At 38.4% G+C, this 25,062-nt stretch overlaps 1 protein-coding gene across 3 annotated transcripts in view; it reads right to left on the bottom strand.

Moving 5' to 3' along the window:
- Positions 1-25,062, bottom strand: part of ARPP21 (cAMP regulated phosphoprotein 21) — a 213,064-nt gene that overhangs the window by 146,001 nt on the left and 42,001 nt on the right. The window contains exon 1 of one of the 3 annotated variants that reach the window (XM_083827519.1): positions 7,032-10,633. The exons of 1 other annotated variant lie outside the window; for it this stretch is intronic. The gene's annotated coding sequence lies outside the window, so the exon portion shown is untranslated. Of the gene's footprint in view, positions 1-7,031; positions 10,634-25,062 lie in introns of those variants that run through there. One more of the 3 variants, XM_083827520.1, reaches the window with a different exon arrangement.

Below are 25,062 nucleotides of genomic sequence, written 5' to 3'. Positions count from 1 at the left end.
GATTTCCTTTACAATGTTTTATTCTAAGAATAATGTTTAACTTCTCCCATCAGAAACGCTAGAAAGGATCCCATCCCATCTTTGTAAGCTGGATGTGTGTTTTCCTGCAGCCCACTGTACCTCACTGCTGTATTCTCTGAGGCACACACTGGCCAGAAAGCCACATTACAGGCCTCCAATGAGCAGAATATGTATGCATAGTAATCCTGGGACTTCAGGTTTTCCTGCTGACCACAATGCCTCAATGTTGATTTGTATTTGAACTATTATATAGAGCAAGTCAACTGGGAGAGTGCCACTGGTTTTGACTATCATGCACCTGCTCCCACCTCAGACCTCCTTTGGCTGCAGCTGCAAGGTTGGGTTGCTGACTCAAGACCATAAATATGAAATGAAGGAGTCCAGTACTCTTTAAAGAGATGAAAATTGTTGCTCTTATAGGATCCCCAGTTTGAAATCTACTTGTGGAAGAAGGTTCAGCTTTATCTTTGCTAAGGTAACTTCAATTCAAGTTAGTAAAGATATTATTTGGAAAAAAAAAAAAGCATAATGACTTCAAGATGCGGCCACTGGTATTGTGGGTAGTCACATCTTAAACATTATTGTACCAGTAATAATTAAAAGAGAAGTCTACGAGCAATACATCTTATCTAAACAGGGATGAACCTGCTAGATCACAAACTAATTCTCAGAATCCGTACACAAATTAATATAAAGGTTGGAATTGCACATAACATAAGGGGAAAAAGGGCTAGTTCTGCAAAATTATGACTGTCTGCATTTACCCCTCCCTCTCACAGCTTTATTAACCTGCTCAGTTAGAGAAGCAGCAAACAACAGGCAAGGGAGTTCAAATTTTGGTCATGAACTCTGCACAAGAGGAGATGAAGAGACCCTCCACAACAGAGGGAGTTAAGAGTGTGTGCCAAACAACAGAAACGACCTGACATTTAGAAAACAACAAGCAAACAAGTAAAAAGCCCACTCTGTTCTAAATCATGCTTTCCAAAATTAGCACTTCACAAAATATTGGAAACAATGTGAGACAGCTTATTTTTTTATACCTTATGTACCACTACGTTAGTTTTGTTTATGCTTGATAAAAATGACCAAGAAAGGCTCAGATGAAACTATAATGTTCATAGTCGGCAATGACTCTACTTTGGATTGTCATATCCAAAATCTCCAACAGAAGCAGAAGCCCTACAGTAAACAGAAGAATTCCCACTATGTGTCATTTTAACACCCTCTCGAGTTCTGCCAGTGGTGATAAAACCAGCAAAAATGGGGCCTTTTTCACACAACTGGGGACTCTCAGAGGCTTTTCAAGGAGCTCTGGGTTAAAACTGTACTGAGGATTTTTTGAATCCATTTGATAAGGTATGGGAATTGCTACATTGCACTTGCCCAGTGGGCTCTTTATTCCTCGGGCTGACTGCCGTTGCAGCCTTAGCATGAGTCCTGTCCCTGGGAGCAGAGCTTATTGCTTTCCAGCACACCCTCACCTCTCTCTCCAGCTTTGCTCATCCAGGACCACTGCTCATTTCCAAAGAATCTTATAGAATGAGTTTGATTATCATCAATTTAGCAATTTGCAGTGTTTCTCTTGAACACTTTGGAATCAACTTTTACATCAGAAAGCCTGCTGCAGAAAAGAGACAGTAAGGAATGGATGGCTGCTGATGTAAAACTTAGGTCCATTCATTACAAAGCGAGCAGGGGCATTATGAAACCCCATCATGATACACGTCACAGATTGAATGCTAAGACAGACACTTAAGCTTCCACTACTTTGAGGTCTTGGACTGGTGTCTTAAGCATAGTTATTTCTCAGTCATTGAGACTTAAATTAATACAGTTCCCCCAGATTTTCTCCAGCTGCCTTCTCTTTGTTTCGCCTTGCCTTATCCACTAGACATATTTAAATTTTCCATTGTTTGGAACCTACATTTTTTTATACCCTGAAATTATAGCCTTTGCAATGTGCAATACTGTAGAAAGTCCCTTCATTGAAAGAGCAGAACATGGTAAAATTTTAGCATCATATAATTTCCCTTGTAATTGTTAAATCATTTTCTTTCTTTCTTTTCTCTCTTCTTCTTCCTTTTTTTTTTTTTTCTTAACCAAAAGGAAAGAAAGATTCAAAGTGCACATCCAGAGGGAGAGAGGGAGATGGACAGAAAACTTAACAGCATTGTAATACCACGCTACATTGCGCCTTACATTTATTGCAACAACAATCTTGCATCAATGACAGAACTCCCTGTCTATTGCTTCAGTCACTCAGCATTGGGCTCTGTACTCTGCAAGGCACTATTGGTTCACAAACACAAACCTCCTCATGTGTTTGTGACATTGTATTCCCAAATATCACATCATAAAAAATATTAAAATAAAGCTGTTCATAACATTTTCCTGTGCACCATCTGGGCCTTGCAAAAAAGCTGACATTATCTGTCAAACTAAAGATAACCACATTTTCTCTCTTTTGTATCGTTAATGTTTGTCATCACAAATTTCACTTTAATGCTCCAATTACATTATGACATTCTTACAAACTGAATGACACTAATGACTTTCATTATTATTTACACACTTCCTTAATTATAAGGCTCTCCCTCTCATTCACATGTTCTCCCTCATAACACTCACTCTGATATAAAGCTAATGAATTTTAAACTTTCTATTACATAAAAGCTCATGATTAATTACCCAGCTTCCCAGTCTTTTTACGATGCACAATACAGGCCTCTCCTGCAGTGATGTAGTAAAGTGGGAGAAGTATGGAACTTTTATTCTCTCCTCAGTGAAAGAAAAGAGAGAGATAAATAGAGTTGCTTTCTCTTTAAAGTAGCATATGCAAATTTAATTGAAAACAAATATACATCAAACCATTCCTCAGGAGAAATCTAAATCTCTCTATATTAGCGGCATGTAGTAAACAGGATAATAATGCCTATTATTATCATCTTTAATTTTTCATGAGAACAGTTTTTTAATCTACTTCAAGCAAATGAGACGGTAGAAGTAAAAACATATGGCTTTTACATAAGACATCTCAGTGTTATATGCTGTATCATCCAGATCAACTATTTATGTGTTTTTAATTATTCAAAATACCAGACTCCTTCACTGATAAAAAAGCCAAAAAAAAAACAAACAAAAAAAAAAAGGTTGCTCCACACCAGATGAAGGGTAGTTGTGACAAATATAAATTACTTCACTTCAGACTGACAAAAGTAATACAATAAGCCAGAGCCTACAGAAGACACTGTGTGGGCACTGAGTAGGCTAGCAATGAAATTCAGAACTCGATATTTAGACTGAAGCCTGTACCAGAGGCTGCAGAAGCTGTACAAGTCTCAATGCCTGCACTGCCAACAGCAATTGGATTCTTGCAGCCAAATTTAAATTTATTGACAACCATGGGGGAAAGAATGGGTTAAGTAAAGTGTGGCTTCTCTTACTCTATTTGCTACCTAGTAACCTTGATGTTAAGATTATGGGGAACCACATAAGAAAGTTATTTATTGCCAACCCAAGGGGAGTTGCTTTTTATGCCTCTCCCTGTTAGTAAAGCAGGAAGTCAATATCTATGCAAATATACACATAATCCAAATAGGGGTATTATCCCAAAAAGGACTGAAGCACATACAGTCACAACTGAATCTGTCTAGCCAGGTATGAGCGGCATATCATTGAAACCATGCGTGGAAACACCTAGAAACAAGAAGATCAATTTGCCAGAGCCACTTACTTATGCGTTACCTTTATATTTACTTCTACTGCTGACGTAACAGATAAGAAAGCTGCCTTTTTTTTTTCTGAGAAAAGCCAGTTCTCTTTCAGATTCACTTCATTTTCTTTTTAATATTATATGCTTCAATTTTCTAATCACTTTCCAGTTTCATGAAAAAGCCTGGAAGCATATTAAATAATTCCCTGAAAGTTCAGTATAACATAATGAGATAGCATAGCTCTGGCCTTGTAAAGATCCTAACAGATGATACCCTACTTTGGTCTGCTTTCGAACATCCCTTGATGCATATGGCAACTATGTTGGTCCTACAGAGCAAACAACTTAAAAAGAAAATTTCTCAGGGCCTGATCCAAGACCCACAGAGTAAACTGTATGATCATCCTACTGTCTTAAGATCTCATTCCAAGGCTGCTACTCATCAACATTTCAGTTATGTGAATTATGAAACTCCCTAGCATCAGGGAATGTCCTACAGTTTAAAAAATACATAAATAAAAAATTAAAAGAATCAAAGATCCATCCATTTTCTTTAATGTTGTCTTCCATGCTGTTTATTTTACCAAAAGCTATTATGAGTACATTATGAAGTAAAAAGTACAAAATACTTGCATTCTTTTTCTAAATCTGTCTACAAGGCAAGCTTTAGAGGGCAGGCAGGCTCTTGGCAGAAATTTAACAAATAGCAGAGGTGGCAGAAAGAGAGGCAGATGCAGGAAGAGAGTAGTTCTCAGAATAACATTAGTTTCCTGAGTCTAATAAAGTTCTTTTGCTCAGCACTCAAAAAAACTGGCAACTTCTGTGCTATTCCAACTTCAATCAACAGGGGGGAATCTCCGTTTGCCCTTAGATATTGTATAACTGCTCTGTGCACACAGAGAGCTCCCCAAATCTGTTTTTCCTCAAGATTCACCTGCTTTCTGTGGTTGGTGCAATTGTTCAACACTGGACTAACGTATTTAAAAGACACGTCTGTTTGCATTCAAACACTCGCAGCATTTTGGGCAGAGCCTGTCTGTCTTTCATAAGGGGCCAGATTATATTCTGCAGTCACATTTCTGTGCCCATCAAGAAATTTCATATCAATCATGTTTAGAGTCAATTGAATGCACATACACAAAAAACTCATTTGAACAGGGTAAGAGAAATCCTACATACTCTTGAAAGGTTGGACTACCCTTAATTCTGTTTTATTTGTTGATAGTTTATGTGACAGATGATCTTAATTGAAATACATTTGGATAATGAACCACAATTGCCGTTAATCTTGATTGTCTTCATGTAAAATCATTTTTATGCTTAGACACATTAATCTGGAAAGCCTATGCATTTTCCGATATTATCTAGGAATAATTGTAATCTAAAGAAAACTATGGAGTCCTTGGACTTCTTCATGTACTTGACTATTAGTAACAGCACTTACACAGAAGAAATGAGACATCACAGAGCAAGATACAAATGTACTAAAACAGTTGAGCTGATCTTTATACAAAGATATCAAAATGACTAGAGAAGGCCGATAATAATGTCAGAATAGGGAAAATTAGTCACAGATTAGCAAGTGGTACCAGGGTTTGAGGTTACAATTCTATGGCTTACTCCTAATGCAGAGAAAACTTGTGAAATGTCCATATAAAATGACAACTAAAAAAAAACGAATCTTACATGGCATTATCGTAATGCTATGTAGCTTTCAACAATAATTTTGTTTATTGTAATATTTGTGATTGAAAATTCTAGTTGTTTAAGATAATTAAATGTGTTTATATCACAACATTCTCCTGAAAATAAAGTCAGTACAAGACCTCTGAGATTCCTTGTGAAGAAGAAGAAATTTATTAAGCTATTTGAAAGTAAGATAGGCATGGTGAACAGCAGCCTTGTTTCATATCTGTGACTGTATTACAGGGCCACAAGGATAGGGCAGAGAGAAAGGTGAGATGCCATTATGCAAGCAATTAGTGGCAGTGGGGAGTAATCTGCTGAAGCTTGTTCTTACAATTTATTTTGGTATTACATGCTACAAGATCTCCACAGCCCAAGAAAGATGAGCTATGCATCACCTGAGAAAGCTGCATGTGAAGCAATATCATTAAGCAGGAGTCAGGTCTTGACTTCAAGCCTCAAGGCTCTGATCCTCTTTCTACTTTTTATTTAATGGCTAATTTTGAGCTATTCAGTCCACCACCTGATGCCACTGTTTATCTTTCACACCTGTTTCTTCTGATCTTTCCTATGGCTGTTGTAATTCCGGGTAAAGGACTATCCATCAATGTGAGTTTACATAATGGCAGTCTGCAAAAATGTGACATCCTACATCCTACTCTGAAAACAGTCTCATTGAAGATGATGAGATTTTTACATTGATCTCCGCAGCAATCTTGTTTGCCAATAATATCATCTGTATGTATTCTTCTGAAATGTTGGTATTGATTAACACAATTTTTAAAAGCACAAACAATAAATTATTCATTTTGATTTATAAAGTAGTTATAGTGTTTATCACAGGTGGAGCACTTCTACACAAATCAGAATACTTCAGAAAATAAGCCAAAATAAACCAGATCAGATTTTCCCTGCATTATAACTGTAATCACTTTCCTACACACACAAACCAAACTGGGAATCTCTTTCCTGAAATGCCTAAGAAAAGAGATGAGCCTTGCAGATTAAGAAAGCCAGTGAATCCCATTAAAGAAAGTACCTTCAAGGAAAGCATCTTAGTAATAGCTTCCTTGCAATAAAGGCAGTAGTGTCCCTGACTGTTTCTAATACAAGTACATTGGACAAGTGGTACTAAATCCGCAGGAGTAAAATTACAAAGCTCACCAATTTTTGATAGAACTGCGCATCACTTGAGGACCTAGCTGAATTTGATTCAGGACAAATCAAGATAGACACGGATACTTGGAAATACTGCAAATAAGGTGCTTAAGCCACTATACCCTGCTATAGAGAAAAGCGCGCATTAAAGAGATGAATTTTGGGAAAAAAAAAAAAAAAAAAGGTGCTGCACTAAAATCTTAGCTGTACAAGTGATTTCTTCTTGTGTGTACCATTCTTACTACTAGTACAATACTTATATTTTCCATGTCCTGCCTTTCTCCTACCAGGAGCTGGCAGCTTTTAAGATTGACTGCAGGGATGGGGCAGGCACGCAGCCTTGCATACCTGAGCATCACAGCCAAAATCAGTGTGCTCATTTCCAAAACAGCAGCAGGGGAGTCATAACTTGCCCACCAATAAAAGCACCACAAACCCCTAAATAGCTGACCTCTTTCCTTTTAACTGCTGTGCCCAGCAATATTTTTCAAAGGTGAGCATTTCTCCGGTGTCCCCTGTAGGCCTTCTGTGCCCTCCCAGTCATTTTGGTGATGCTCCTCTGCAAACATGATGATAGCTGTTAAAGCCATAGATATCCACATAGCCATTTGAGAAAATGAGCAAAATTAAACAATGTTTCAATGCAAGTCTTTTCTGTGACTTTTATATAACACCTGTAAGGAAGCCAACATCTGCCACGTGTCCATGTCTCTAGAAGATGACCTGCTTAAAAAGCAAGAAAAGTTAGATTTTCCAGTGATGTTGCACTCATGATGGATGAGGGCAGCATACATTGTAGGTCCTCAAGATTCATGTTTTACACTGTCTGCTTCTTCTCCATCATCACCCCCATTACACTTTACATCTCACAAAAAAAAAAAGGAAAGAAGGAAAGAAATTTTTAAAAGCAGCTCTTTCAGATTTTGTTTACCCTTCTGTTCCTCCATGTTCCTGTCCTATGTCCCATACACTCTTTCTCCTTTTCCTTCCTCTCTCTATATTCATGACGGAGGATATATCATGATGAAGTTCTCTCATCAATTGCCTGACTCATTGCCTTATGGCAGAATATTGCCATGGCTAATGACTAATATGACTGCAGGATTTCCAAATGTCATCTTATCAGATCTTACAGATTGCCTATTAACTATTTTTCAGTCTTACCAGGATTAGCAGAGTAGCAAAATAAAACAGTTTAGTTTAGCACAATAAACTCATTTCAGGCAGCTGATTTCTATTTATAGGCATAGGCTAAATAAAACGATATAGGTCATCTTATTTCCAAACTGAAAAATGCTCCATTTGTGAGCAGCTTTTCCTTATGATACTCAAAATGTTCATCTGCACAACGAATAACAAACAAACAAAAAAAAAAACAAGTGGATGAACCTTCCTAATTCTTGAGAGATGGCAATTGATATTTACATCCATACTATGATTCATTATAAAGAAATGTGTGAAACTGCCAAGACAAACAAATACTGTTAGATACATTTTGTTTGTTGATTTTTGTTTATGCATACCAAACATTTTTTTCTTCCACATTACAATTTTTTGTTGACAAAAGGAGTAACACAGCATATTTCCTCTGCAAATCCTCTGTCCCTGTAACTGAAGCTAATATTTGTCCTTTTGGTTAAGTGCAGTTATTTTATGATAACAACCTAGTTTTCTCTTAGGTTGACCTGAAAACGACATACAGATTTTGAATGCTAAGATTTTTTTTGACACTGATAAGGAATTATTACAAAAAGTACTACCAGTGATCGCAAAGAGACCTGTAGATGATTTTAAAATCTGACAGTGTACAGACAATGCTTTGCTGTAATCCTAATGATGTCTAAATATGGCCAGCATTATTGACAGACAGATACATGAGTTCTGTTATGGTTTTCTTGCCATGCTGTGGTGGTTTTACTCGGGTGGACAGCTGAGTTCCACCAAAGCTGCTCTCTCACTCCCCCTCCTCCAAGGGAAGGGGGGAGAAAATACCTTGAAAAAGGCTCAAGGGCTGAGATAAGGACAGGGAGATCGCTCAACAATTATCGTGATGGGCAAAACAGACTCAGAGTAGGGAGACAGTATGATTTATTGCCTATTACTAACAAGCTAGAGAAGTGAGGAACAAAGGAAAGAAACCAAAAACGCCTTCCCCCCTCCTGCCCTCTTCCACCTCCTCCTCCCGGGGGGCACAGGGGAACAGGGGAATGGAGGTTGTGGTGAGTCTATAGCGCTTTGTCTCTGCTGCTCCTTCTCGGTCACTCTCTTCCCCTGTGCCATGGGGCCCATCCCACAGGACACAGTCCTTCCCAAACTGATCTTGCTTGGGCTTCCCATAAGCAGCAGCTCTTCAAGAACTGCTACAAATATGGGTTCGTACCACGAGGTCAATCCCTCAGGAGTAAACTGCTCCAGCACGGGTCCCACACGGGCAGCAGCTCCTGCCAGGTCACCTGCTCCTGCATGGTCTCCTCTCCATGGGCTACAGGTCCAGCCCGGAATCTGCTCCGGCAGGGGTCCTCCACAGGCTGCAGCCTCCTTCAGTGCAGGTCCACCTGCTCCACCATGGTCTCCTCCATGGGCTGCAGCGTGGAACCCTGCTCCACCATGGTACACCACGGGCTGCAGGGGGACAGCCTGCTTCACCATGGTCCTCACCACAGGCCACAGGGGACTTCTGCTCCAGCACCTGGAGCACCACTCCCCCTCCTTCTTCACTGACCTTGGTGCCTGCAAGGCTGTTTCTCACTCCTCTCTCTCTCCCAGCTGTTGTGTGGCAGTGTTTGTTTTTTTTTTTCTTTTTTTTTTCTTCCCTTTCTTAAATATGCTCTCACAGTGGTGCAAACGACATCGCTTATTGGCTCAGCTCTGGTCAGCAGCAGGGCCCTTATCTAATATGGGGCAGCTTCTAGATTCTTCTTGCAGGAGCCACACCTATGGCCCCCTGCTACCAAAACTTTGCCACGTAAACCCACTACACACACTCATTCGTATTGTGTGAAACTGTAGACATTCTGACTCTTGCCTTTTTCCAATTCCTGCACTGTCATGAACAAAGAACTTGCTAATCACAGAATGCTGATACTTCCTCTGGCAATCAACTGTTACATTCCTGCACTTTGACCATTCCTGAAAATGCAATTATATTCTACCAGTTCTCTTGCTCAAAACTAATTCCTGCACTGACAAATTTCCCAGATATCAATTTATAACTACTTACTGATGCCCTCTTGATCAACTCATCCCCCTGCCACTAAAGACAAAATGACATCAATGTGAAACAAACATCCTCAGAGCTGTTGTGAGAGGGGTGAAGTGCTAGGGAGTGTCAGTTTTTTTTACTGCTGAGTGTCAATGAATTAATAAGCAGCATTATCTTGTGTATAAAAGAACAGAGCTTATAGCTAGAGAAGGAGGTATAACATCAAATTGGGAAGTGTACTGTAAAGATTAGTGTGTTAGAAAACTAATGAATAATGTCACAAGACCTTCAACTTGCTAATCTTATTGAGACAGCTTGTTAGATCATCAGATTGCCCAGCTGAGAAATCTGCTTCCATTACTGCTGTGCTTGTGGTGTCAAACCCAATTATTATTTCTGCAGATGAGTTTTCATTCATTGGAGTTGGAAATGCAACTAGCAGGAAAAAAAAAATGCACTGCAACTGGATTTGTTTCCCTTTGACTAGCAGAGTTTTCTCTGTGTTTGGGTATCACAAATAGACAGAACACACACCAAGACCAGTGCTAGTAAATGCCACAGCTCTGCTCCTTCCCCACAGTCCTGCAGCGTTTAGATTCTCTAGTACCTAGCCCCCAGCACAGGAGCAGTAAGGAGCTCCACCATATTAAACTGAAAAATCCAACACAGCAGGAAAATTTCCACCTGTCTACCGAACCAGTGAGAATTTGCTGTCAGCCCTTATCTCAGCCACAATAGGGTATTGCCTCCTTCCATCTGCCAGTTTTTCTAGTTCATTCTGTATTTTTTTTTTTCCCCAAAGCTGGGTACGCAAAGGTTACCATCCTGACTCCATCCTGTTGTTCCATCCTAGCATGTTCTCATCAGCTTGTCTTACCTTACAATAAAGTAGAAATCACTTCATCATCAGTATTTGCTCCAAAGCCAGCAACTTGTAGAAGGCGGCAGAATTTTAGCAGCTGGGGGTGAAATCAGAGCACTGGTGAATTCATGTCACTGATTTCAGCTGAGCCTTAATTTTTAATGGCCATCTTTACAAGGGTGTTATACAACAATGGTTAAGGTTTAAAAATTGCTCATTTCATGGTATGTAATGAAAAACTTCTATCTTAGCCTCATGCAGCGCACCTAATAAACTGCTGTAGAAAACTGCTGAAATATTAAGGTTATTAAGTTGTCTCCATTTTTAAGAGTAAACACTATAGTCATTTTATATTACTTTTTCCTTAACTCAAATGCAAAACTTTCCAGGTGTTGAGTTTGTAGTGAAATTTCCAATATTCCCAAAACATTATGAGAAGAACCTGCGAATTTTAAGTAGCAGCAATCAATAAGAGTTGAGAAATATTATATTAAAACATAAATCTCAAGCCCATGATCCTGACAGAGCTGACACTTAGCACGTACTCAGACATCATCTTATTTATCATTTTTCCTACTATGTGAAAGCACAACTCATCTTGGTTTGACTGTGGACTATCCAAGCATATTATTAAACTCCTCAGTAAGATAAGCAGTTTCTAATGGGATTTAGAACTCTAGGTGCAATGCAGTCAACATCAAACACTGGCATAAATCTCTCGCAGTAAAATTCCTGTCTGCCATCAGAAGGGGGGAAAGGGTTGTTTGTTTGTCTTTAAAGCATCCATAGCTCATGATAGCAAAGGTTCTACATTCAGGAACATGCTGTAAATTAACTTGGGATGCTGTTAAAGAAGCTTACTCCCTCCAGCTGAACTGAAATTCGGTTGATTTCTTCCAGGTTTTTAGCAGCCAGATAATCTGAATGTTCAGTTTCACATCTGTTATACAATCGCTTCTTTATTCTAAGTCATTTGGTAACCTCTAAAAATAGTTCACTCAACTTGAATTAGAAGCACAGTGTTATAGATCATGTAGACAGAAAAGCCTATCTCCTTCCTACTGCATAGCCAATGTGCTACAGGGCTCCAGCATCAGAAAAGTCATTGCAGTGTATCGTAACTTTAACAGATGTTACTGCTGGCCTCTTTGAGAGCTGGAAGGAAAAATAAAAGAAAGAAAGCAATGGATTACAGGCTAAAACAATTGTTCGATTCCAACAGTAAAACACTGTGTGTATGAAGGTGGGCTATGAGGTAAAAACTATTTTTATAGCAGCACACTGCTGGGGCGCAATAACCATTTTTTCAGTTCAGTACTCAGCTGCTTTTATTGCAGCTGGAACAGAAGGTGATGTTGTTTTGAGCAATGGAGGAACTATATGTTTAAAAAAAAAAAAACTAAACTAAAAAACAAACCAAACAGTTACTGATGGAATCAAAAACTTCAATTTCCAGATCTCCCAGTGATGTCCAGCAGACTGAAGTCCCAAGACCAAAGGAATACACTCATTTGTTGTTCTGGAGTACTACTAAACTATTATTTGATACTCAGCAGTAGATGTTTTTCTAGGATTATTCTCTCAGGTAAATTAGCTTCTCTTTTGTTTTGCTTTTTTAGTTATGTGATATGTCTCAAGAGAATTATTTTCCAGTAAAACCATTTGAAATCAGCTCAGCAAGCTGGTGAAATGAGAAACAGCAGCTGGAAAAATTACAAGTCCAAGTGAAAGTATGTTTTAAAACATAATTTAATCAAAGGCAGACAAGATCAGTCATACCGTTAGAAAAGACTTTCAGATGAATGACAAGTCACTGTTAACTAGCCAAGTTTTGCTGAGAAAACAAACCAACTCATGTGATAACAAAGAAGAACAACAACATACTGGAATGTCATGCATACAGTATAAATGCAATCACTGCAATTAATACACCAAAGAAGAAAACAAATTGATATTTTTTCTGTTGTTGCAGTTTGTGGGAAATTCTAGGGTTTTCTATGTAATTCCTTATAAAAAGAAACATTTAGCTACTCTTGTCCCAAGTCTTCCCTTCTCTTATTCTAAGAGGGTCATAATATTCATGAGATGTAATACAGACTGTAACTTATCACTGAGAAGGCAAATGGGTTTATTTTCCTCATCCATCTCAGGCCTTTCTGTAAGTGTTTGTTGCTATTATTTGATAATCTGTTGCCATAGAAATGTTCCCTGACCTTTCATATGCTCATTTTTGCAAACTGACTGCTATGAACTTTCATCTCTTTTTTTTTCTTTTCTTTTCTTTTTTTTTTTTTCTTCTTGTCGAAAGGGACTTCAATAGAAGGAAACATACTCCATTTCTACCAGTAAACTAGGAGAGCCTTTTCTGCTGGGCTGGAAGAAAGGATGACTTTATCCAGACATTCCTCCTTGAGAATGATAAAAAATGGTCAAACCTCTCCTGGCCATTCTGGAATGAGAGAAGCAAAAGCAAGCCTTGCCTGGCTGAAGCAATTCTGGAATGAGTTGCCTTTTCCTACAGGCTGAACAGCAGCAGAGAAGGAGAAAGAGTTGCCCAGACTGAAGCATTGTAAGTCATTACTCACGTTATAATGACAGCTCGGTATGTGAAGCTAAGTTCATTTTTTTACCTATGACTCTATCACACGAGCCAAGCCACAGGGACAGAATTAACACATTATCGGAGGGAAGGCTCACTATCCATTTGCTGCAACCACTGCACTTTCCATAATTTTCCTGACCCTGTTTTCCGAGTAAGTGCACCTGGTGTTTGCTGTTGGCTTTGACAGGACACGTCTGAGCCTATGCCTGCTCCACAGTACATGAACCTATAGTGCACTGAATCTGGGTGGTGAAAGGCTCCACAATTGTCTCAGCAGTTCTTGTGCTCTAGACTCCTTGTGCCATCATGCCACACGCCAGGGCTCACTTCACATACACAGAATCAAGCCATAAGATCATCTCTGGTTAGTTGTAATTTAGCCAAATCATTATTTTAGGTATTTGATGTGATCCCTTCTACCTAAAATAAAAAAAATAAAATAAAATAAAATAAAATAAAATAAAATAAAATAAATAGTACATTCTGCAACAGAGGTGCCATAGAAAGTCTGTAAGGATTTGGACCAAGTTCTGGGTTATATAGATGCCATCAGTTACGCTCACAAGGTCTACCAGCTCAAGAAGATTAAAGGACTGCATAAGTGGAAGAAATTACACTGGTCTTCTTGTTCAGCCTCTTCTATGGCCAGCAAATAACTTCAGTTCCTACAGCATGACTAACTATCTCCTAGTTCCTATAGCATAGCCTAACTACATCCTAGTTTCATGAAAAATTCCAGCTGAGAAATTTCTTCTCCCTTTAGGTAAAATCTTACAAATATTAAAGTGTCTCCTGGGGCGTACTGTGCCAGGGTTAGGGATTTTCCTTTCTTGCTTTTACTGCAGTTATATTTACTGTAAAAGAAGGGACATTTGTGAGTTGCGCACACATACACAGATGTAGAAATCACCATAGTGGATCTGATCCTACCAGAATCTTACCTCTGATCTTGATGTGAACTAAAGTAAATACTCAAATAACTCTTCCCAAGCTCTTTTCTAGCACTAACTTACAATATTTTTCCTATGAATGAAAAAGATCCATGTGCATGAATTTTGCTAATAGTCCATAGCATTTCTTTTCTAATTCTAAGCACCCTCAATTGTATATTCCACCAGCGCTGCTAAACAGAAATTCCTTTACTGTTTGCAACTTTTTATTGCTTTATATACTTCTATATCTCCTCTGAGCCTTATTATTTCTAAAGTAAAGAAGTTTTTCACTTCCTACTAGAGATTTCCTACGCCTTTATTCATTGTTGTCATTCCTTCCCAAAACATCCGCTACTCCCACAGAATCCTCTCTAAAACAGTGACCTGTTCTATACAGGTTATTCCAGGTGAAAGTGTATTTCTGAGCCTATAATGTCATGTCAACATTTACTTTTACTGTTCTCAGTCACACTCCTAATGAACCCTAATTCATCACTTTCCTAATTGATAACCACAAATGCACATTGCCAATATGCCTGCATTTAGATGTCCGTTTTCCCATCTTAATAGTGGTAATAAAAAAATCCTATAAGGGCTGCCTAGTAAGCAAAATACCTTTTTTAAAAGATTGCCAAGATTTCAACAATCCACTTCAAAACAAGGCTCTGAAATATTTCAGGAAGAACTATGAGAGAAAGGGTGCATAAGCCACACACAAACAAAAGCTTGAATGCTCTCTCTACACTCTTCCCAGTCTCCCAGTGACTGTGAAGCCACCAGCAGCTCAGATGTAGATCACAGCCTGAATGAAGGCAAGCCATCGTACTTCCTTCTCTCTCTTCTGTGATAAAGACTAATAGATAGTTGAGATGCAATTTTCTTTTCTCAAGAACAGTTTTAAGACCCTCAGACTTTCTACTACTTCATTATGTGGCTTATATTATAATTTCAGCCCAAATATTTGGAGCCAATGCTTTATTTGTTCATATATCCATATATATGTGTTAATACTGAACATAGGGAAGTTGATAATGCAGTAGGATTTGAATTTAACCTCCATACAAAACAGTTTTAAGAGAAACATTCAAAATGGCCTTTTGTTGAGACAGTTTATTTTGGGCAATTAGAAATCAGTGAAATTCTTAACGTAAAGCCAATACCCTTTCATATAATCTGATTGTATGCTGTGTTCTTCACTTTGTTACTTTTTCACATTACAGTTTTTTATAGTTTTCAATTTTTTTGTTTCATTCTGTGAGACAAAAGATGAAAGGAAAATGAACTCACAGTAAAGACTGAGCTTTAGTGAAGCAGTTGATTAGCTCCTGAGAGAGTTATTGAGAAAACTCTGCTAGCTTTCAATTGTTTCATGAAAACTAATTATTGCTAAATGATATTTTAAAATCTTGTGTGTATAATCATGGTACATGTATTATGCAACCTTCATTTAAGGTGGGAGGAACATGTGAAACAGCTTAGGAAAAAATATTACATGAATCTACACTCATTTATTTTATACCTTTTATGATTTACTAAAACATTTTCTTCACCAAAGGCAGTTAGTAATAATAGTAGCAACTCAGTGGAATGCTTATGGATATATCTGAAGGTTGCAGTCCCCCCTAAAGAGATGTGCAGAGAGTATTTCAAAAAACGTCATGATGTTTTAGATAAAGAAGGCATCTTGTTTACTTTGGGATTGTCAAACCTTTTGGCACAGGGGAGCATTTAAAGGCTTGTGTATACATTCGCATGTGAATATATATACACAAACATATGCAAGCTAGAAATGCCCTCCCCCCCACACACACTTTTCTCACTTAATCATATCATTCCAAGCCTCATGAAATTGTTTAGCATTGTGGCACCGCTGCCTCACTACGTTATCTTTTCCACCCAGAAAGAAGCCCCGGTTCTGTGGGTCCCCGAGCACAGGGAGCGCAGAACGGGGATTACCGTTCATGCCTAGTGCTTCTCGCACATGGCTGTGCAATGTGGTCTCAAAGACAAGAAACGCACCGTGCCTAGTGGGGCTAGCGGGCCGGCAGCAGTCCTCCTAAACTCTTGGTAAATTTTTGCTAATGCTATCAGCTGGAGGTCTCACCACACACATCGCAGAAGTCTGCTCTCCCGGCTCCTGCTGTAAAATTCGTATTTCCTCTTTCAACAGAAAGAAAGCTACAGGCTTAGGCAAGGGAGCAAATGTTGATGTATCAGGCACAAGAAAGAGCATTAGGAGCATGAGTCACTGTTGGGATGCATGCCTCCACCTGATTTTAAATAGCCACCTCTTTTATTATTATTATCTTTCAAAGAAAAAAATTGCCATTTGTCAAAGCTTTACAAGAGCTTTAGCTCTCATCAGTCTAAAGAACTTCAACACATCAGAAATTTTAAAGATAATTATAACAAAATTTCACAGCTTTTACTGTTTTGTCTTTAAACAACCCTTGCTGAAATACATTTCTTGTACTTTTCAGAAATAAAACGTGCTCAGGTATCTGAATTCAAAACATGCAATCTGACTTGAAACTTCTGTTTTTCATGTAATCTGAGATGCATAATAGATAGCTGTATGCATATGTTTGCATTAAATTAAAAGTATATTTTTCTTCTTTATCAAAATTGCGAGAAGCTATAAAATTCACTTTCTACCTAAATCTGCCACAAACAATGGTAGAGCTAAGCGTGTGAGTTGATGAGATTTTCTATCATTTAACTTTCTAACACACTTCACTGGGATATTTCCTGAAAAATGCAGAGAAGCTGGAACTGTGCATCTCAGCTGGGCCTTCTGCCTTCCATTTTGCTTCATGAGAGCAAAACAATATAAAGAAGCTATATTCAAGGAGGCTGCTGAGTTATTGAATTGTTGGTTAACTTCTATAACACACAACCTTAGAAAATAAATCATATCAATGATTTGGCCTGCAGTAGTCAGAATGTAAAGCCAAAGTACATCCAGCATCATACCATAATGACTGATTGATGATTTCTTTAACAACAGAACTGTAGACATCAATACACAGCTAGCCACAGAGATTCACGAAGGATAGACTTTACAAAAACCTGCTGCTGTGTTCTTCAGTTTCTGGTATTGACTGGTTTTAAAATGATATCAGATAACGGCTTAATTATAAATATATAATCGGACACCTGCCCTAATCATCCTCATTATCTTATAAATGACATATTAGAATGTGTAATTGCTGCTGATATCAAGATTTCTCTTAAGGCATTTTATTTAGTGTTGATTTTGTCCACTATTTAGTTCTACTATTTACCTAAGTCCCCTTGAAAAGTTAGCTTTTTTTTTTCTTTTTCCAGCAAGGAAGATTTCTTTCCTGGTGTTTACAATCAACTGCTTTTAGCTGCTCTTTGTTACTATGTATTCTTAGTCACAGAATACATTTTTTTCAATTAACTCCAAATCCCCTTTATATGCCTAAGCGGGATCATTACAATGGTCAAATGCTAAAATATCAACACCCTCCACTGTGAACTCCTACAAAAAATATACAGTTTTTGTAAATCACTATACTGGCATAGTGAAACACAGGTTCAGGGCCCAAAAGTGCACACACACACACACACAAAGATACACACAAACATGAGCAGCAAGACAGTAACTGTACACGAGACAGTAGTCAAGTATTTTGAAGATTTCATGGTATTTTTCAATCACTGATATGCACATTCATCTACCTGCCACCTTTCTAGAAAAAAGATGTTGCATCTAGAAGAGACTATGAAGCAAGATACCAGGAAGAGTTAGGAGCAGAGAGGGGAGCAGTCCCATGAACCCTGCTTTTTGGTAGGTGCTATGTGACGGGGGAGACACTGGAAAGACGATGCTCAGCATTAAGAGGCTGAGGTTGGCATCCTAGGCCATGCAGATGGGATGGGAGGGGGCAATGCATGAAGAACGGGGTGAAATGCTCTGAACAGGGCAATAAGGATCTGCATGGTCAGGAAGGCTTCCGGGCATATCCTAAAGTTGCTGTACCAAAAGAGGAACCCCTCTGTGGGCTTCAGTGTTTGTACCTATGGAGTGAGGAGGAAAGGACTGTGCCACTTTTCTTGGTGTCTTCATTACATGTGAAATGGAGGAGGGACAGCTTGGTTGCCAGAGACAAGGACAGGCAATTAATAGCAGAAACAGGGAGTGACATGCATGTACACCTCAAGTTCTTCCTCAAACTATTTTACTGACTCACTTTCCTAATGCCATTTGCCAAAATACCCAAACTCTTCATCTGATAGTAAAAACATGCTTTTCACCTTTTTGTTGTACCATGAGTAAAAACTGACTTTTCAGAAAATGATCGCTTTTTATTTATTTCTGCTGTGAAATGACACCTCCCACGCACACATACACACACAAAACACAGTCTCTTGCTATTTAGATATAGCATGCCCTAAAACGTTAATTAATAATGTAAAACTGTTTTACCACCCTGAACAACTGAAAAGCATCTTAAGCTGTGCTCCATTTTTTCCTTTTTTGTTTTTACTTTTGAGCATGTGTCTCTACATTTGTGGTTAACTTAAGCCTTCTGCTCTATTACACGATCCTTCCAATTCCAATTAAACTCCTAACTGATGGAGGTGGACCTCAATGCATGACATGCAGGATAAATAAAGTAGAGAGAATACTGTGAACAGCAGTAGTAGTATACAACTGCAGCATTTCACTTCCAGCTTACCTTCTGAGAATATCCAAATATCTCGATTTCCCACCATGGTCTCTTCACTTCCTTTTATTACTATTATTATTTTTTAATTTACTGATTACTACTACACACCATACTGTAGTACAATGACAACAGGAAATTGCACCTGCTACATGAATTATGTATGCTGTTTGCAAAACCCCAAAGAAAAAGACAGGAACAGCAAATGATGTGCCTTGAATGGTGATCTGAAGGTTACTTGATGTGGCTCATGATTCTTGCCAACAGAAGTAAGCTCCAAGGGAAAGGAGCATTGATACCTGATGACAGGAAGCCCTAGTGATGCTCTCTGACAGAACAGCCTCCTTGAACACTGTTCCAGAAGAAAAGAAGACGAAAAAAAGGTCCACTATGCATGAATTTCATTGCCAAATGTCAGAGGGTGCCCAAGATATTTACAGATTATCTAAAATGTGACAAAATAAAGAATGAAAGGTGATTTTGCATACATTCTGGATCTAAAATGGCCCCATGCATTGTGGACCACCACTGACTGCCTAAATAAAATCTGGAACTTCCAAGGAAGCCATACAGAAACTCAATAACATGTATCACAATATTTCTTGTAAACTGGTCACTTCTACTTTTCTCTATGCATTCTTCTTCGGTCTCAAGGTAATTGTATAGTACAGTGAATTCCTAAAACAAAGTTAAATGCAACCATATTAATGAACAATTGTATGGTGGAAAATACTAGACCGTCAGAGAGCACATCAGATAATAAATGACCTTTCATCAGGTCTTATGCAAGATAATAATTTGACGGAATAGGAACTAATGGAATATAAACCAACTTTTTTCAGAAAAATAAAGGTACTTTTTGTTCTACATTCCATGTCAGACCTTTTTTTTCCTCCTAGTTGTTTCTGTTTGTCACCAAATTTCATCGTAAAACTCCAGCTCCTCGTTTCTTCAACTTTGCTTCTCAAACATTCTTCACAGGACCAAAGATGACTTTCTGCATCACCACAAAAGATAGTTATTAGGGGAAAATAAACAAACATCTAGAGGAAACTTTGGTGTAGCAATGATACCCATATACTACCTGCTCTTTCTTGTTGCTTAATTTATTTCTCCCTGTCATCATGAGACCCAGTGGAAGAAAATACCCAGGTGATTCTGACTGGGCATTAACACCAATGCATATCTCACAGTATTACTCAAGGCTAATTATTTTGACTAAAAGGCGTATACCATTATTATTCCTGACATATCAACTGCTTTGCTCGTTTCCCTAAATCACAGATACCACTGTGGTGCTCTTAGCCTTTTTATTAAGTTATCACACAAGCTCACAAAATAAATCAGAGCTGTGTTAAAGAAAGTGAAGGTTCAGAAGCTATGAAAAATGCTGAATATTTCTGTTTGCTGTTTTATATCGTATTTGAATTATTGTCTCCTTGAAAACCAAAAGCTTTAGATTACTTAGTAAATTGAGTAATCTTGACACGTGGTTATAAGAACCCAATATTCTGAGTACCACTATGTTTTCTGTTGCTTAATAGAAGTGGAAGGTTCTTCATAGTTCAAAGGAGCTAAACAAGTTTTGAACTTAGATTGGGAAGCAAGCTTAAGCACTTCATAAATTTATGAATCTTTTCTGCTGTGTTCCAACCAGTAACAAACCATTCAAGACCTTCTTCTTAACTCTGACTTGACACAGGAGGTAAGGGAGAACATCCACATTTGCACTTCTGCTCCTTTTTATACTTTTACTTGATGTCATGAGATTTTCTTTCCCCTAGGGTAACTCAGATTTCTTTTTGTTACCCCACAAACTGAACTCCGAAATCACATGAGCAAACCTGGACAAAACACTTAACTATTTCTAATGATTAGTGCCAGCTGCTCAGCACATCTAAATGACTAAATGTAAGTATATGATGTTTGCAAAAAGTGTGGTTCAGGGAATGAAGAAGTCAGGGAAACAAAAAGATAGGGGTATCAACTGAAGCTTGCAATGCAGCATAAGTATGAAATTGTCTCCTGGCCAGCACTACTTGTAATTAAAAACAGTTTATTACAAATAAGCCTATGGCAGACATGGAGCAGGTCCTTAGAATAAAGGTTAAATTTGGACTACTATTAAAGAAAAAACAAAAACAAACAAATAAAAAAAACAACAGTGAATTTCATTTAGGAAAAAATATTTTGAGTGATGTTGAGAGGAGGCACCTATTAAAAGCTTTTCATAGAGTTGCAATTAGCAACAAACAATAAATGACAGCTCATGGCCATTCTTAGAAAGAAACTTGATCTTACAGAAAAGTTTTCTACAATTACACACAAGTCTGCATGTGCAATGATGACAATCACATGATAAACTGCAGAGAATTATTATTAATAGCATACTCACCTGCACCTTACTGATGTTGTCACTCTCAAGACTCCTCCTAACCTCCTGTTTTCTTAAGCAGCTTCAAAAACCTGTGTAACTCCCTTTGTGAGAATGCACTGGAGTTGTTAATCATATGGCCACATACTACTGTTCTGCAGATTCCTTGCACCATACAACACACTGGATGGATGGTACTCACCTTGTGTGAACCTATTCAATATTTTGTTTCTCATCAATGAGTGTTAATGGTTTGGCTTCATACTTTAACTCCTTGCTCTGAATAAAATGATTTTCTTACAAACTTTTCTTTGGCATGTTATAGCATTCAAGCAATTTTGGAAATATTTATTTTTCTTTTCAAACTCTGTGGGACTAGAAGGTGATTCTAACAATTTTAAATAATGGGAATTGAGCCTCAGAAGCTCAACTTTTTTGTTTTGTTATTTAAAATAAAAAGATGCTAAAAAGGCATTCAACTTTCTTAGAGAGTTGATGTGTACTTAGTATTCAATGGCATCTTTTATATCCAAAGCACATCTCCCACTGATTTCATTTGCTGCTGTGAGTCCTCAAATGCTCATAGAGATGAGCCCCTCGTGTTTCTGTAAAAATGAAGACATTTCACTGCCATCTGATGGGTTTCAGTGAAGTGCTGTTGCTGTTGAATTTGAAAGTCTTTCTGATGTGCCTCTCAACTCCCAGTTACAGGAGTTTACTTGAAAGTTACTATGGGTTCATCTGAGAAAGAGTGGGTGGCTACAGAGGCACTGTGGCTCCTATTCAGTGTCATGTAAAAGACTCACTGGATCCATTTACCAACCAGTGAATCAATAGCACAACTTTCACATGGTCAGTGACTGAATCTCAGTTAAGGGGACATTTTCTGTTCAAAGTGGAACTACTAGAATGGGACTTGTAAAAGCTTCTTTGCCTTTGTCTTATTTTAATTAATATTGCATCAGAAATCAGAAGCAGCAAGAAGAAAAAAAAAGAAAGAAAGAAAGCGTTCAGGAAAGCCTTCAGGAAAGCATTTCACTATGATAATTTTCTTTCTCCATTTTCACTATACAATCCCTAATTTCTGCAACAGATGGGACAGGAGCTCTTTAGATAAAGAGCACCCTTTGCTGCACAGTTTATATTTGTTGCTGTATCAGATCTGTTATTTGAAATGAATGAGGCATGAGTCCAGAGGGAAAAAATTGATCAAGCAGTTAAAGTCTATTTTGCACAGAGTAAATTATTTATGTGCAGTGCAGGGAGGGGCTAATTAAAGTGACACAGGAAAAGCTAATTCTGTAATTTCCTAGTAGAGGTCTAGTAGGTTAGTGTTATTCAGGTGTAACAACACTAAAAAGTAGCACATGCTTTGCCAGGGAATGGGCTTCACAGAAATTTCTACAAGCAAAGCTTCTCTTCAAGGTCCTTGAAGAACCACTTCAGGTTCTAGAAATAGTGCATCTGTATGGATTCTAGTGTGATGCTTTGTTCAAAACCCCTGATTGTGACCTTGACTTGCTTCTCCTCCAGCTTGACTCCTTGTCCCACAATCATTCTCCCTCCATAGCAATCACAGCCTCTAAACCTAAGACTTTTAGCACAGATCCATTCCTCTTCCCTAATAACTTACTCTTCATCAATACCAAATGTAGGGAGTTTATCCTGAAACTCCTTATAGTACACAGACCAGTGTTATTTGTATAGTTATTCCTAGTCTTTTCTGTTTCTCTCCAGATTTCATTTTCAGCTTTTCCTGCAGCCTGCTTTCTAGCACCCAGACTCTACCCCGTTGACTCCCCTTCTTTCACTGCTGGCAATCCAGCAAGTCCCATTCAGCTCCCCTAACACCCTTTTCAGTGGGATGGGGACTGAGCTCCACCTTCCTCATCATCTGAAAAATGCATGCAGGGCAGAGCTCTAGTTAGGACACAGGCCTGTATACACCAAACTCAGTTTTTCTGAGCCAAAAAGAGAATCAAAATGGCTTTTTCTTTGTTAGAGGGATCAAAACAAATGGGTCAAACAAAGTACCAACAGAAGTAAACACAGCTGTTCAGTTGTCAGTGCCTTGACTGATCAACCATTTCAAGTAACTGAAGACCAACAGAAAATCTGTGCACCTAATTAAACATGTTATAGGCAGCAACACATGCTATGGAACTGATAAAACACACATATCATACTTCCTTGAGAAAGCCAGAACTTGTGAAAGACCTTTATGAGAAATGTGGCATATCTGATATGTGCATGTCAGACAGTTTCAAATATTAACCATGTCAGCCAAAACCTCTGTGCAGTGTAGTATGACCCAAAGACTGAAAGGGGCAGAAAATCAATAGTCCACTGTTACTTCTTTAACAGATCCCCAGCAGTGCCAAGACTGGCTGCTTACACTCACTCTATTGCTGCAGCCTTGGACAGTTAAATTATTTAGAGAATTTAGCTTATAAAATGTTGCAGAAGCATGAGGAAAATTAGCTACTAGGGTTTTTTTGTTTTTGTTTTTGTTTCTTTGTTTTTAAATCTCTACTGCACATGTCTGAGCACTAGTTATAAAAGTTGTAATTTTAGTGGATGCTCATGGGAAGAGCAAAAATGCACATCTCCAAAACAACTGCTCTTTTCAAAGGTCTGATTCAGGTCTTTCGGGAAATACGGCTTTTCAGGAAAGTTTTTCAGAGTGGTTCTTTCATTTGCTTGGTTTTAGTAATGGAAAAACATCCAGCTTTTTGCATAGCTTTGCTCTCAGAAGTAGCTAGATGGCAATGCATGAAATTACAATGAAATTTAGCACGAAGCATACGCTTTGGAAAGTACCTATCCAGCGAGTGGAATTAGACATAACTACTGATAAACAAAGAGAAGGTTTTGTTTGTTTGTTCTTAAAAATGGAAGTGTCTGGCTGTGCTACCTACTCCACCAACAGCAGTACCTGAGTGGATATGAGTGGATATGGCAGTGGGTTTCTCATCAGCTTTCAGAATAGTCTTCCTCCTGGTACAAGAAATACAGTTTCTGAAGAAATGCTGTGACTGTTTTAGGCGAGTTTTGAGAGTTGTACTAGAGAAAGTGTTGCAGATGTCACAAGTTTGCTCTCTGCTTTCTTTGCCTGCTAGCCAACAGAGAAAGCTGATGGAGATACAAGGATATGCGTCCTTCCTATTCCATGAATACATGCGTAGACAATCTAGTGTTGGGGCCCAGGGGTACAAACCTTGTTTCCACCCTGCTGTATTCATGATCTGCATCTATATACAGATCCATATCAACCACTGTCTAAAGATAGATTTGTCACCAGAAGTCAGTTAGGTCTGAAGCCTCATATCTCTGCAAACTTCCTGAATTTGCTGAATTAGGAAGTCATTGATCCTTAATACTATATTTAATACCTAATAAACTAGTCTTGCTTTTCAACCTTGAAGGTGTAAGCAGGTGCTTTTAATTTCAGCAGAATGAAGGAATAGCAGCAACCTCCACAACCATTCATTTCCCCTGCCTCCTCAGGGTTGGTGGCTTCTGCATCAGTGGTCACTGCACCAGGGCATGATGTTGGCTCCAGTCAAACTAGGTTCCTCCCCAAAATAATCACTGGATCTAGATACTCTCCTGCAGTTTTGCTAACTGAAATGCAGAACTGGGTACTGGTTCATTTGAGAACTTAGCCTGAATGTCACCTTTTGAAAATTTGGCTCACAATGAATTAGCTCTGTAATATGTCAGAACTGGATAATTATGGTGCTCTTAAATCCCTTATTTTTGTTCCTGCTTGGAGAAACGATAGTAAAATATACAAGATCTGACCATTACATATTA

Source organism: Anser anser (genome assembly GCF_964211835.1).
Source record: "Anser anser genome assembly, chromosome: 2".
NCBI classification, from domain to species: Eukaryota; Metazoa; Chordata; class Aves; order Anseriformes; family Anatidae; genus Anser; species Anser anser.
This window is presented reverse-complemented; position numbering and strand designations above follow the sequence as displayed.